The sequence below is a fragment of the Phyllobates terribilis genome, unplaced genomic scaffold, assembly GCF_046119375.1.
Source record: "Phyllobates terribilis strain yellow unplaced genomic scaffold, ASM4611937v1 Scaffold_12__6_contigs__length_324123572, whole genome shotgun sequence".
Classification (NCBI taxonomy): Eukaryota; Metazoa; Chordata; class Amphibia; order Anura; family Dendrobatidae; genus Phyllobates; species Phyllobates terribilis.
This window is the reverse complement of record NW_027362772.1, coordinates 260,818,011-260,832,126: the sequence shown is the minus strand read 5'-3', so window position 1 is coordinate 260,832,126 and position 14,116 is coordinate 260,818,011. Positions and strand designations below refer to the sequence as shown.

General features: G+C 42.8%; 1 protein-coding gene across 1 annotated transcript in view; it reads right to left on the bottom strand.

Moving 5' to 3' along the window:
- The window catches only part of LOC141172566 (probable glutamate receptor), a 54,293-nt gene extending 41,325 nt beyond the window's left edge, over nt 1-12,968 (bottom strand). The window contains exon 1 of the mRNA XM_073656917.1: nt 12,819-12,968. The gene's annotated coding sequence lies outside the window, so the exon portion shown is untranslated. The remainder of the gene's footprint in view (nt 1-12,818) is intronic.
- Nucleotides 12,969-14,116: the final 1,148 nt, after the last annotated feature.

The following is a 14,116-nucleotide window of genomic DNA, read 5'->3' as shown; positions in this document are numbered from 1 at the left end:
AGGCTACATTTACAGCGGGAGCAAAAAAGCTGCCACCGGCACATTGCCCTATAAACCTATAAATCTATTTTAACCATTATGTTTATTTTAGCAGTGTGTGTGTGTGTGTGTGTGTGTGTGTGTGTGTGTGTGTCTAATATATATATATATATATATATATATATATATATATATATATATATATATATACACACAGGGTTGTCCAAAAGTGGGTGGACAGAAAGTGTAATAAGGTTATGAAGGGGGAGATTTATCAACCATGGTGTAAAGTGAAAGTGGCTCAGTTGCCATTAGCAACCAATCAGATTCCACTTTTCATTCCTCACAGACTCTTTGGAAAATGAAAGGTGGAATCTGATTGGTTGCTAAGGGCAACTGAAGCAGTTTCACAGATCTAGTTTTCACAGATAGATCCCCCCAAATCTGTTTTCTTTTCAGATAATTCAGATAACACATAATGGCAAATAATTTAAATACAAATCAAAGAAAATGGATTTTAACAGCGTATTGGAAATCTCAAAATGCTGAAACCATTAGAGCAAATTGGGTTGAAACATTTGGTACTCAAGCCCCAAAGAGACAAACCATTTACCGCATTCGTGACAAATTCAATGCCACTGGCTCAATCCTTAATGCTCCAAAAACTGGTCGACCAAAAACAGTCTGTACAGAAGATAATAAACAACTTGCTGCTGAAACATTTGTTCAGAGTCCAAAAAAGTCCACCAGAAGAGCCTCTTTGGAATTGGGAATTTCACGAGCTTCTATCATGCGAATCCTGAAATCTATTGGGTGGAAAGTGTGGCACTCCAGGGGTCTGGTTGCCACAGTGATAGAAATATCACGTCTGAGAGCAAGTGGGAGGTTCCCTGGTCAGGAGCCCTTGAACATGCAACACCTCCTGTCCCAGACCAGATAGGGGAGGAATCTGCCCTATATAAACTGGATCTGGGGCGGGGTTAGAGGAGAAAGGAGAGAAAGTGAAGCTCCAGAGAGACCAGAGACTGGAGGCTGAGACAGAGCTGAGTCTAGTTGAGAGTGAAGTTCCAGACACAGGGAAAGCAACAGCTAGGAGCTCTGTAGGAGTAGGAGCTGAGTGCCAGGGACTGGAAGCAGATATTGCTCGTCCTGGCTGAAGACACTACGACCGGACAACGGAGTCTGAGGCTGTGAGGATCTCTAAGTCCAGCAGCAGAAACCAGCCGGCAGGGGATTCCAGGTCCTCTGGCCATAGAAGCCCGGAGGCTCAGTCACAAGCTAGGGACCAGCACCGCCATCGAGGAGCGGAGGCTATCAGAAGGCCCCAAGTCACCAGCCATATGGGTGAGCACCACACGGTATACTCAGGGACGTGGGCTACTTCCACTCGCTTACAGCAAGGTAGCCAGGAAGAGTGCAGACAGACGGGGAGACCTACAACTCCACCTGGCCAGGGGAACTCCTGTTTGTTCACAGACTGACCAGGCCTCTTATGCTAGCCAGTACTCCCAGGAGGGTCTGCCTTATCATCATCAGTAAAGACCCTGAACTGCACTGCAAAGACTCTGAGTCGTTCCTGCTTCACCCGTGCACCATCACTCCCATCATCCACACTCACTGCCCTGAGGCTATACTCCTCCCATGGGGAGTTGTCCCATCCTCTGCTGCGCACACAACACCAGCCTTAGCGGTCTGCCTTGCAGCGGCGGTACACCCTGACCGCAATCAACGGGTGGCGTAGTCGGACATTAACCTAAAACATATAAAAGACTGCCACTGGTTTGACCACCCTGAGCCACGGGACCATGTCGCTGCCACGGAGACTACAACCCCCCAGAGACCCGGCTCCGGGTAACCCACACGCATGCACACACGGCCCAGGGGGCGCATCAAAGCTTATCGTCCACGTCTAATTCATGGTTTATTGGAGGATGATCCAGACAGGCGGCTGCAATTTAGTGAGATTATGCTTAACGAAACTGAAGAAAATCCAGTAATTTTAGATAACATTATGTGGAGTGATGAAGCTTCTTTCAAATTATCCTGCCATATTAACAGACATAATTGTATTTACTGGTATAATGAGAACATGCATTTAACATTAGAGCAACAACTAAATGAGTCTGGTGTCAATGTTTGGGGTAGTATTTCAAGTTTTGGTGTTTTAGGACCAATATTTTTTGATGGAACAGTCACAGGAGATAAGTATCTCGAAATTCTAATGAATCAAATTGTTCCCCAGTTACAGCAACAGCCTAATTCAAATGACCTTTATTTCCAACAAGATGGGGCCCCTCCACATTATTCAAGAGTAGTCCGCGAGTATCTTGATGAAACATTTCCTAATAAATGGATTGGCCGAAGAGGCCCACTTGATTGGCCGGCACGTTCATCAGACTTGACCCCAATGGATTTTTTCTTTTGGGGAGTACTCAAGGACAAAGTTTATAGTCGAAAACCAAAAAGTGTCAGTGATTTGAAAAATTACATAAGAGATGCATTTCAAGAAATTAATACCCAAAGAGACTTGTTCAAAAAAGTTTGTCGAAGTGTAAGAGGCAGACTTCAAAGCTGTGCAAATTGTAATGGAAAAGAGTTTGAGCACCTGCATTGATAAAATTTAAGGGCTTTTGTATTATTGTTCAGAATAAAATTTAATTGCCAATGTTAAGCTCGTGTTAGTAAATATAATTTTATATATAAATCAAAATAAATGTTATTATTTTCTGGCCACCTACTTTTGGACCACCCTGTATATAATATATATATATATATAGTACAGACCAAAAGTTTGGACACAACTTCTCATTTAAAGATTTTTCTGTATTTTCATGACTATGAAAATTGTACATTCACACTGAAGGAATCAAAACTATGAATTAACTCATGTGGAATTATATACTTTGAAAGTGTCCCCAAGTGCAGTTGCAAAAACCATCAAGCACTACAAAGAAACTGGCTCACATGAGGACCGCCCCAGGAAAGGAAGACCAAGAATCACCTCTGCTTCTGAGGATAAGTTTATCCGAGTCACCAGCCTCAGAAATCACAGGTTAACAGCAGCTCAGATTAGAGACCAGGTCAATGCCACACAGAGTTCTAGCAGCAGACACATCTCTTCAACAACTGTTAAGAGGAGACTTTGTGCAGCAAGCCTTCATGGTAAAATAGCTGCTAGGAAACCACTGCTAAGGACAGGCAACAAGCAGAAGAGACTTGTTAGGGCTAAAGAACACAAGGAATGGACATTAGACCAGTGGAAATCTGTGCTTTGCTCTGATGAGTCCAAATTTGAGATCTTTGGTTCCAACCGCCGTGTCTTTGTGCGACGCAGAAAAGGTGAACGGATGGACTCTACATGCCTGGTTCCCACCGTGAAGCTTGGAGGAGGAGGTGTGATGGTGTGGGGGTGCTTTGCTGGTGACACTGTTGGGGATTTATTCAAAATTGAAGGCATATTGAACCAGCATGGCTACCACAGCATCTTGCAGCGGCATGCTATTCCATCCGGTTTGCGTTTAGTTGGACCATCATTTATTTTTAAACAGGACAATGACCCCAAACACACCTCCAGGCTGTGTAAGGGCTATTTGACCAAGATGGAGAGTGATGGGGTGCTACGCCAGATGACCTGGCCTCCACAGTCACCAGACCTGAACCCAATCGAGATGGTTTGGGGTGAGCTGGACCGCAGAGTGAAGGCAAAAGGGCCAACATGTGCTAAGCATCTCTGGGAACTCCTTCAAGATTGTTGGAAGACCATTTCCGGTGACTACCTCTTGAAGCTCATCAAGAGAATGCCAAGAGTGTGCAAAGCAGTCATCAAAGCAAAAGGTGGCTACTTTGAAGAACCTAGACTATAAGACATATTTTCAGTTGTTTCACACTTTTTTGTTAAGTATATAATTCCACATGTGTTAATTCATAGTTTTGATGCCTTCAGTGTGAATGTACAATTTTCATAGTCATGAAAATACAGAAAAATCTTTAAATGAGAAGGTGTGTCCAAACTTTTGGTCTGTACTGTACATATATACATACATACATACATATATACATACACACCTTTTTAGAGAGAAAGAGGACTAGAACTCTAGCACCACCTATTGACAGCAGCGGTCCTAAAAGTCAATATTGACCTTTTAACGAGCCTTGACATATAACTTAGTATAAAAGCCAAGCCAGAGTTTCAATTTGCAGACACGGTGTTTTGGGGTGTTGCCCCTCATCAGTGCAAAGTATGAGATCTGATTTGGCTAGGTGAGAGGCTTAAAAATTAGATCTAAGGGGTAACGTCTCTCCTTGTGGACAGTGACAAGCCAAGCATGGCATGTCAGAGTGAGGATACATATGTTGTGCATGCTCCTCTTGGAAATTAAATATGCAAATTGCCTCTTCAGAGAGGAAATGGCTTGACACTTTCTACAGGGAGAAATGTTACCCCTTAGATCCCAGTCTTAAGCCTCTCACCCAGCCAAATATGGCCTTCATGGAAGAAGAAAACCTCTCCTGTGTCCTCACCATAAAATTCAGCATCAGAAGTATGCAAAAGAACATCTGAACAAGCCTGATGCATTTTGGAAATAAGTCATATCGATCGATGAGGTTAAAATAGAACTCTTTGGCCACAATGATCATAGATATGTGTGGAGAAAAAAGGGCACAGAGTTTCTGGAAAAGAACATCTAGCCAACCATTAAGTATGGGGGTGGATCAATCATGCTTTGGGGTTGTGTTGCAGTCAATGGCATGAAGTACATTTCACGTGTAGAGGGAAGAATGGATTCAATGAAATTTCAACAAATTCTTCATGCAAACATAACAGAATCTGTAAAAAAGCTGAAGTTGAAAAGAGGATGGCTTCTACAAATGCATAATGATCCTAAACACACATCAAAATCCACAATAGACGACCTCAAAATGCACAAGCTAAAGGTTTTACAATGGCCCTCACAGTTCCCTGGTCTGAACATTATTGAAAATCTGTGGCTAGACCTCAAAGTAGCAGCGCGTGCAAGATGACCCAGGAATCTCACAGAACTAGAAAAATTTTCCAAGGAAGAATGGATGAAAATCCCTCAAACAAGAATTTGAAGACTCTTGGCTGGCTATAAAAAGTGATTACAAGCTGTGATACTTGCAAAAGGGGCTGCTACTAGGTACTAATCATACAGGATGCCCAAACTTTTGTATACGCCCATTTTCCTTTTTATAATTTTTAAAATGTAAGGGATGAAAAAAATATATAAAAATACATATATACACATTATATATATATGTATGCAACATCCCTGGCCTCGTGCTGGCATGGCTTACCATCTCCCACCATGCAAGACCGCCTTCTTACCTATCAGTCCAGGCTGCACACTTTGCTCCAGTACCTGCTGTGTGCATGTCTCTTGTCTGATTGCTTAGGCCGGCGGTGCGGTTACTGCCTGATTCTTATAGTTACTGTGTGCGCACTCCTAATGCGTCCCCAGCCTATTGTTGTGAGTCACTGGATTTGTAAACCCCCTCCACCCAGTAGGAGGTGCCTGAGCAACACTTTCTTTCAGTGTGTTCTGTGCAACTGAGTTGCCAGGTCCTGTCCTGTATCTTGTCTGTTCCGCCACCCTGGGGGCTGTATACCCAGGCCTGTTACCTGTATCTGTGACTTCTAGTCTGTTCCGCCACCCTGGGGGCTGTATACCCAGGCCCGTTGCCTGTATCTGTGACTTTTAATCTGTTTCCGCCTCCCTGGGGGCTGAGTTCCCAGACTCGTTCCTGTATCTTGTTCCTGTCTGAACAGTGTCCTAGCCCATTACTTGTTTGTCTCTACATTCGTATCTTCCCTTTTCCTGCAGTGTCTGTACCTGCACCTAACTCCAACTCGTTGTCTCTGTACTTCTGTTTGTGAGTTTAGTGTCCACTCGCTACTTCATTATAAGTATCTTGTGTGTATCTGCTCTGCTTGTCTACCGCACCTGCGGGTTTTGCTCTGCACTACTTGTCTACCGCACCTGCGGGTTTTGCTCTGCTCTGCTTGTCTACTGCACCTGCGGGTTTTGATCTGCTTGTCTACCGCACCTGCAGGTTTTGCTCTGCTCTGCTTGTCTACCGCACCTGCGGGTTTTGCTCTGCTCTGCTTGTCTACCGCACCTGTGGGTTTTGCTCTGCTCTGCTTGTCTACCACACTTGCGGGTTTTGCTCTGCTTGTCTGCCGCACCTGCGGGTTTGGCTCTGCTCTGCTTGTCTGCCGCACCTGCAGCTCTGTTCCTGTATCCCAGTCTGTACTGGTCCCTATCCTGCCTGCCTTCCTACCTGCTTGTACCCACTTGTCTGCATACCAGCCGTGCCTGCCAGTACCCACCTGTCAGTATGCCAACCTATCCTGCCTGTTCCTGCATTCCCCGGTGTGGGTCAACAGCTGTGACCAAGGTCTGACCTGGAGTAGCACCTGGTCCCTCTGCTCGGTTCCTCCCTGGTTCACGGAGTCGACTGAGCCGCCGTGCGACCTTGGTCGGACCAAGTTGATACTTAGTCACGCCCCTCCAGGCACTCCTCGGTTCATGGTCCAGTGGGATCACTAACCACGCTCACGCCAGTCAGTTCGGGCGTGTGCGTAACAGTTTGCTCAGGCCATGGTCCCCGTTGAGCCCCACGGCCCTTCGCTCTCGGAGACATTTGAATTCTTGTCTGGCGAATACGTGCACCAAGGAAAAATTTTTTTCTCAAGCTGAGGTCCAGGCGATTTACGCACCAGCCCAAATGGAGCTATCAGCACTCGTTCCTGCGGATCCACCACGGTACTACGGGAATTCAAAACAAAGCCGTGTGTTTGTGGAGCAATGTATGCTGCATTTCAAATTCTATGCTCACTATTTTACCACTGATCGGGTTAAAGTAGCATTTATGATGTCCTGCTTAGCGGGTGATGCCTTGAATTGGATCACCCCCCTATGGGAAGCATGGGATCCTATCGTCTCTGACCTGCAAGCCTTTCTAATGGTCTTCGATGACCCTAACCCTGAGGCTTCTGCTAAAGCTTCCCTTCCCAATATCCTGGAGCAGTCCCGATGGGTGATGCTTGTAGGTAGGCCACCAGTACTCCAGCCTGAAGAGACTGCTGCCCACACAGAATCCACACAGGATGACAATGCTCCACAGAATACTTTTCTTCCCAACCTCAAGAGGCAGTTCAGATGTGCAAGGCGTAGAGGTAACCCGTCACGCCAAGTTCTGTCCTCCCAAAGACCTCCTGTTCCCCAGCCTGTTGAGGCCACTACTCGCACAGAATCCATGAAGGATGACCATGTTCGTCAGGCAAAGTAGAGGCCCGAAACTCAGTCACAAAATTGGATTGCGGTCCCGCTGCGGTTGTTTGGGACACCCTGACGGTCTCTGTCCAGCGAAGGTTGGAGAATCCCAAGACATTAGGCCTGTAGGAGAGGCTGCCCTTGGCGTTAGTGTTTCCTCTCCACAGATGACCGTAACTGTCTCCGTGGCAAGTGAAGGCCTCGGATTAACCGGAAGTTTCAGGCGTAAAGCCTTGAAGAGTCGGTGTCTGATTCCCGTCCGACAACTCCAGAATCCGGTTTGGGCATTGTCAGCGGAAGGACAAGTCCTACTTAGAAACAGTCAAAATATGTCTGTACAAATTAAGCTCCAGATTGGAGCATTACACATGAAGAAGTTCACATTCCTGGTGCTGTCTGGTTTACCCACAGGTCGTCCAGAGCCGAGATATCTAGTGCCCGCTCAGGTCTGGAGATCCTGCATGGTGTTTCCTGGGGGACTGCTGAGGTACAAGGGGTGTCCAGTCCCCATATCTTCAGGACAGTCAGCAGTTTCTTCTTCACCAGTTCTGCTAGTCGCTGACTCGCTGTGCGCTGAAGTCTCCGAAGGAAGCGGAGGCATTGTCCCCACACAGTCTCGACGATTGCACCAATGATCTGGCTTCAGGTACCGCCCCGCCTCGTAGACGTGTCATCTCAGAAATCAGACTGAAGTTGGTCCCTAAGCAAGGATCCTCCAACTCTAATAAATCTGGCAATAAGTCCATCAAGGCGGTGGCTACCTCCAAGTCTCTTCACCCCTCCAACCAGGCGGAGGACTTCCAGTTGTCCCGTGAATCCTTGAGGGGTGCTACCTGATATTAACAAACGGAGAGAGACTTTTCTGTACCCTGTACCTGGTACTTCGCCCACTTCATGCAGTAAGCTTGGCAAAGTGTACGTCAAGGCGGTGGTTACCCCCGAGTCTCTACACACCTCCAACCCGGTGGAGGATCTCCAGTTGTCCTGTGAATCCTTTGGGGTGCTACCCAATATTAACAAATGGAGAGAGACTTTCCTGTCTCCTGTTCCTGGTACTTCACTCACTTCATCTGTTGTTGAGCATGGCTCGATGGGAGGAAGCATCCCAGTCACCAAGGTGGTGAGGGAACGAAACTGGTCTCTAGTGGATAGAAGAGGTAATCTTCTTGAAGAGAAGGATCGGCCTCCAAATTCTCTGCAGAAATTCCTTGCAGGCTTGGAGAGGTGGCGTAAAGGGGGGGGGGGTTACTGTAACATCCCTGGCGGCGTGCTGGCATGACTTACCATTTCCCACCATGCAAGACCGCCATCTTACCTATCAGTCCAGGCTGCACACTGTGCTCCAGTACCTGCTGTGTGCATGTCTCTTGTCTGATTGCTTAGGGCGGCGGCGCGGTTACTGCCTGATTCTTATAGTTACTGTGTGCGCACTCCTAATGCGTCCCCAGCCTATTGCTGTGAGTCACTGGATACTTAAACCCCCTTCACCCAGTAGGAGGTGCCTGAGCAACACTTTCTTTCAGTGTGTTCTGTGCAACTGAGTTGCCAGGTCCTGTACTGTTTCTAGTCTGTTCTGCCACCCTGGGGGCTGTATACCCAGGCCTGTTGCCTGTATCTGTGACTTAGCCTGTTTCCGCCACCCTGGGGGCTGAGTTCCTAAACTTTTGGTCTGTACTGTATATACACACACATATACAGTAATACAGTACAGACCAAAAGTTTGGACAAACCTTCTCATTTAAAGATTTTTCTGTATTTTCATGACTATGAAAATTGTACATTCACACTGAAGGCATCAAAACTATGAATTAACACATGTGGAATTATATACTTAACAAAAAAGTGTGAATCAACTGAAAATATGTCTTATATTCTAGGTTCTTGAAAGTAGCCACCTTTTGCTTTGATGACTGCTTTGCACACTCTTGGCATTCTCTTGAACACAAGGAATGGACGTTAGACCAGTGGAAATCTGTGCTTTGGTCTGATGAGTCCAAATTTGAGATCTTTGGTTCCAACCACCGTGTCTTTGTGCGACGCAGATGGACTCTACATGCCTGGTTCCCTCCGTGAAGCATGGAGGAGGAGGTGTGATGGTGTGGGAGTGCTTTGCTGGTGACACTGTTGGGGATTTATTCAAAATTGAAGGCATTCTGAACCAGCATGGCTACCACAGCATCTTGCAGCGGCATGCTATTCCATCCGGTTTGCGTTTAATTGGACCATCATTTATTTTTAAACAGGACATTGACCCCAAAAACACCTCCAGGCTGTGTAAGGGCTATTTGACCAAGACGGAGAGTGATGGGGTGCTACGCCAGATGACCTGGCCTTCACAGTCACCAGACCTGAACCCAATCGAGATGGTTTGGGGTGAGCTGGACCGCAGAGTGAAGGCAAAAGGGCCAACAAGTGCTAAGCATCTCTGGGAACTCCTTCAAGATTGTTGGAAGACCATTTCCGGTGACTACCTCTTGAAGCTCATCAAGAGAATGCCAAGAGTGTGCAAAGCAGTCATCAAAGCAAAAGGTGGCTACTTTGAAGAACCTAGAATATAAGACATATTTTCAGTTGTTTCACACTTTTTTTGTTAAGTATATAATTCCACATGTGTTAATTCATAGTTTTGATGCCTTTAGTGTGAATGTACAATTTTCATAGTGATGAAAATACAGAAAAATCTTTAAATGAGGTGTGTCCAAACTTTTGGTCTGTACTGTATAAACACACAGTGAAGAGCAAAAGGGTAGCAGTGTTTTGACCTTGACTTTCAGGCTCCATATCTCACTATCTACTACTGCTTCGAACGTGAGACTACCATCATTTTATAGACAATCATCTTGGCTATCTCATACATAAAGTAAATTTGATTTACAATTATTTAGCATATGATTAGTTATGCAGATTCTTGTCAGGTCACTGCATTGTTACTGTTTTGCTTCTGGTGGTGGAAAAATGTCTTTCTTCCTGTGTACTACAAATTACAACCTGTTCTCACATTCCCTAATAGTTCAGTGTGTTATTAGGTTGATTCACAAGCGAAAGGTCACTGGTTCGAATCGAGGAGCAGCCATGAAGAAGATTTCCCAAGAAAAGAGAAACAGCATCATCCAGCTCATTAATAGAGGTCTCTCGGCCAAGAAAATTTCCAAACTGCATCATGTGAGCGTCATGACAGATGGAAGAATACGAAATGAAGTCCGTTCATCCATTCTAAAGCCAAGAGGTGGACGTCCAGGCAAAATATCGGAGCCAACAAGTCAGCTCATCACAAGATCTATCAGTCCTGGCGCGACAAACACGGCAGTGGAGGAGGCTCGTATGCTTCGTAATAGTGAGATCACAGATGTCCATGCAAGGACAACGCACGTTACGCAAGTCTGGAATGGTGGCCTGAAAAAAGGTGAAGAAACCTTGACTTCAATATCGTCATAAGCGTCGGCTGGAGTTATCAAAAAAGTATGAAAACTGAACACTAAAAGATTGGAAATGGGTGATTTGGAGCAATGAGACAAAAGTCAATAGACTCTGATGGGGAAATGGGTCTGTAAGAAGCAAGGGGAAAAGGGGCTAACGGATGGGGAACTTTAAGAAACTGTCAAGTTTGGTGGAGGAAGCTTTATGATATGGGTTGGTTTCACAGCCAAAGGTGTTGGATACTTGACCAGGATCGATGGTGGTATATATATATATATATATATACACACACACACACACACACACACACACAGATATATGTCACGCATATACTTATACAGACACACACACTTATATGCAAACTGCTATTACAGGGCTTTTCTCAAAATAATAATCATGTCCTATTAGACCGGATTTAAAAAGAATAATTGGGTCTGGAAAAAATTCATTTAAGGCTATATTTCTGTAACTTTGCAACCATTATTTTTTTTTTTACTTCAATGCAGCTATAAGTAAAAGAAGTAACTTTGCAAAAAGTCTTAATAAATCTGTCTATACAGGTTTAATGCAGACCTGTGTGTCGTCAAAGTAACTGACTACAAACAAACCCTGTGTAGTCTGATCATACCTTCACACTCTTCACACTTTCCATCTGTTTTTTTTTTTCTTGCTCACCTATTTAAAGGGGTTGTTTGGAATAAACAATATTACTTAAGGCAGAGTTATTATGCCACTGCCGTTATTGACTTATAAAGAGGTTAAAAGTGGCCAATTTTTGCTCTTATTTTATTCCCATTGCTCCCCTGAGTAATCCATTTTTTGTTGTTTTCAAATCCGCCATACGGTTTGAGAGTTATGGACCTTTTTTATTTGATGCAAATATTTATGGTCTCTACAAAAGGGCGTGGCTCATATGGTAATAATGCAGAGTAGACAAAAGACACGCCCCTTAGGATCCTGTGAGCCACGCCCCCTTGTAAACACCATACAAATTAGCCAGAAATATAAATGTCCATATCTCTGGAACTGTATGGCAGATTTGAAAAAAAACACAAAAAAAAACAGTATATTCAGTGGAATAGAAAGAATCAAATGGGGACAAAACTTGCTACTTTTGACTTGGTTGACAGGTCCTCTCCAAGTCAATTCCTGATCATCCATCATATATGAACCCAAGTTTATAACACTTCCTGCTAAGGCACTACATAAAAATCATCACGAAATATAATAGCTTCTGATTGAAATTAGGTAGAAAATTAATTTTTGTGCATAGGAAAGTAATAATGTCTTATTTAGTTTCATTGGAATTCATCGGTAGTTTTGCATTTTTATACATAATGCTATTTAAATATCTAAGAAAAGACGTTTTCAAGAAGGGATAACATCAGAAAGCGAAAAACAAATGTGACCCTACAATGCACAATAGGGCTAAATCCTCTTATAGTAATTACCTACTTCTACAGACTTTATAATTCACAAGATTATGCAAGATCTTCAGAATTTCTTGGAAAATGACGTGCTCCCCAATGCCAGATATAAGAAATTCTGTTGCGTTGCTAGGTAATTGAATCAGTAAAAAAAAAAAACATTTCACTATAAATATCCCTGTTGTTTTTTTTCCCACCTTAACCTATTCTGGTTCTCTATATGGCCACTCCTAAAAAATATATATATATATTCTCTGTACTAATAAATAATCCAACTAACGGCAAACTTTTTTATTTTTCAAGTTTTGAAATAATCATTGAAAAAAATGTAAGAAAAGCAACAAAAATGTAAATTCTTCTTAACATATGCAGATACAGTTTCTTAGTGACATCAGTAATGATGACACAATGACAAAAACAACAGCACAAAATAGCAATAAAAATTAAATTCATCAGTATTTTGCCTTTTCAAATACATTGCAATGCTGAAAAATCTATGAAATACAAAGTGCAAAAAAAAAAAAAGCGTCGTGATAAATGTTTAAAGTTCTGCATATCATTTTTAAGATTATTTTTATTAATTAAAAATTGACCCAAAATATTAGAAAAAAAAAGATTTTTTTTTCTTTGCAATAGTCTTAATAAGAAAAAAACAAAACCGTTAAGATGAATGAATTTGTAAATTAAAATGAAGTCTTACCACTTAGTTCTCTTGGAAGCGGAGTCCGGTGTTCTGTAATTCTCTTCTTCCTCTCAACAGCAATGAGAGAGAAAAGAGCTTCTCAGGAAAACATTGCAAATCCTGCAGTTTCAATAGGAGATGCTGAGGATTGGAGGAGGAGGAGCGAGCCAGCCTTATGGTTTTAGTGGCCCCTTATTGGAATGTGTGTATTACTGCTTCTATTTTTCACAGTGATTGACTGGAGGATAATTATGTGCTCCCTTTGGGAGAATAATAATATATAGCAATATTATACAACCAGACTGGATGGGGAGCAGCATTCAGAAATTCATCTGGGTGGGGAAGATTTGAAAAGCAAAGCTTGTTTATTTTTTTTGTACAATAATTACCTACAACAGAAAACACACAAAGCCAATTTGTATTTAAAAAATAATTAAAAAAAGCAAAAATAAACGAAGATGTTACATTTTTATTTATTTTACTGATCATTATTTATATTTCATTAGTATGTTTTATTGTGTTACATTTTTATATATTTTTTTTTTCTTTGCAAAATTGCACAAATTATTTGCGATAAACCTAAAATCCGAGATTTGCATTTGCTGTGGAGAAAATCCAAAGTGTAAAATCGCGCCAACGATGTGGACTTGAAAGCCGCAGTGCGGCAATTTACACTTTTTTTTTGCCATGCAGAAGCCAAAATGTGCGACTTATCTACAAAATTATTTGTAACATAACACGCATACTTTTTCCACAGGGACTTGTTCCCCAGAAAAGAAAACTATATGAGTATATTATTGAACCATAAAATAATTTTTATTGAATCAAAAAATAAAAAAAATAAAATAAAATACAATGCAGTTTTTCACAAAAATGAGCAGAATAGTTCTGTATGCACAGACAGTTAGTAGAAAAATATTTTATCAAAAACCCTCATGACGAAAAGGATGTAAAAAAAAGAGACATGCTCTAATGGGATGTTCAATGATAAAACAATTTTGTAGCCAGCAATAGCCTATAGAATAAAGACAACCCTAGTTTGCAGCTCAATTATTTGTTATATAGACAAAAATCACATATTATGTACACATGAGAGACCATTAAAGCATTGTATATCACCTGTGGACTACAGGAATAGGTAAGCATGAACAGCCTAGTATAAACAAGAATTTGGGTTGCTGCCAATAAACAGCAAGGCTACACATAGTTTTCCATGTGACTATATGAATGAATATGAATAAATGCGAAATGAATATCAGAGGGGTTAATACCTTAATAAAGTGCTCTGTGCAGCCGCCCGCCCATCGCCCCGACGC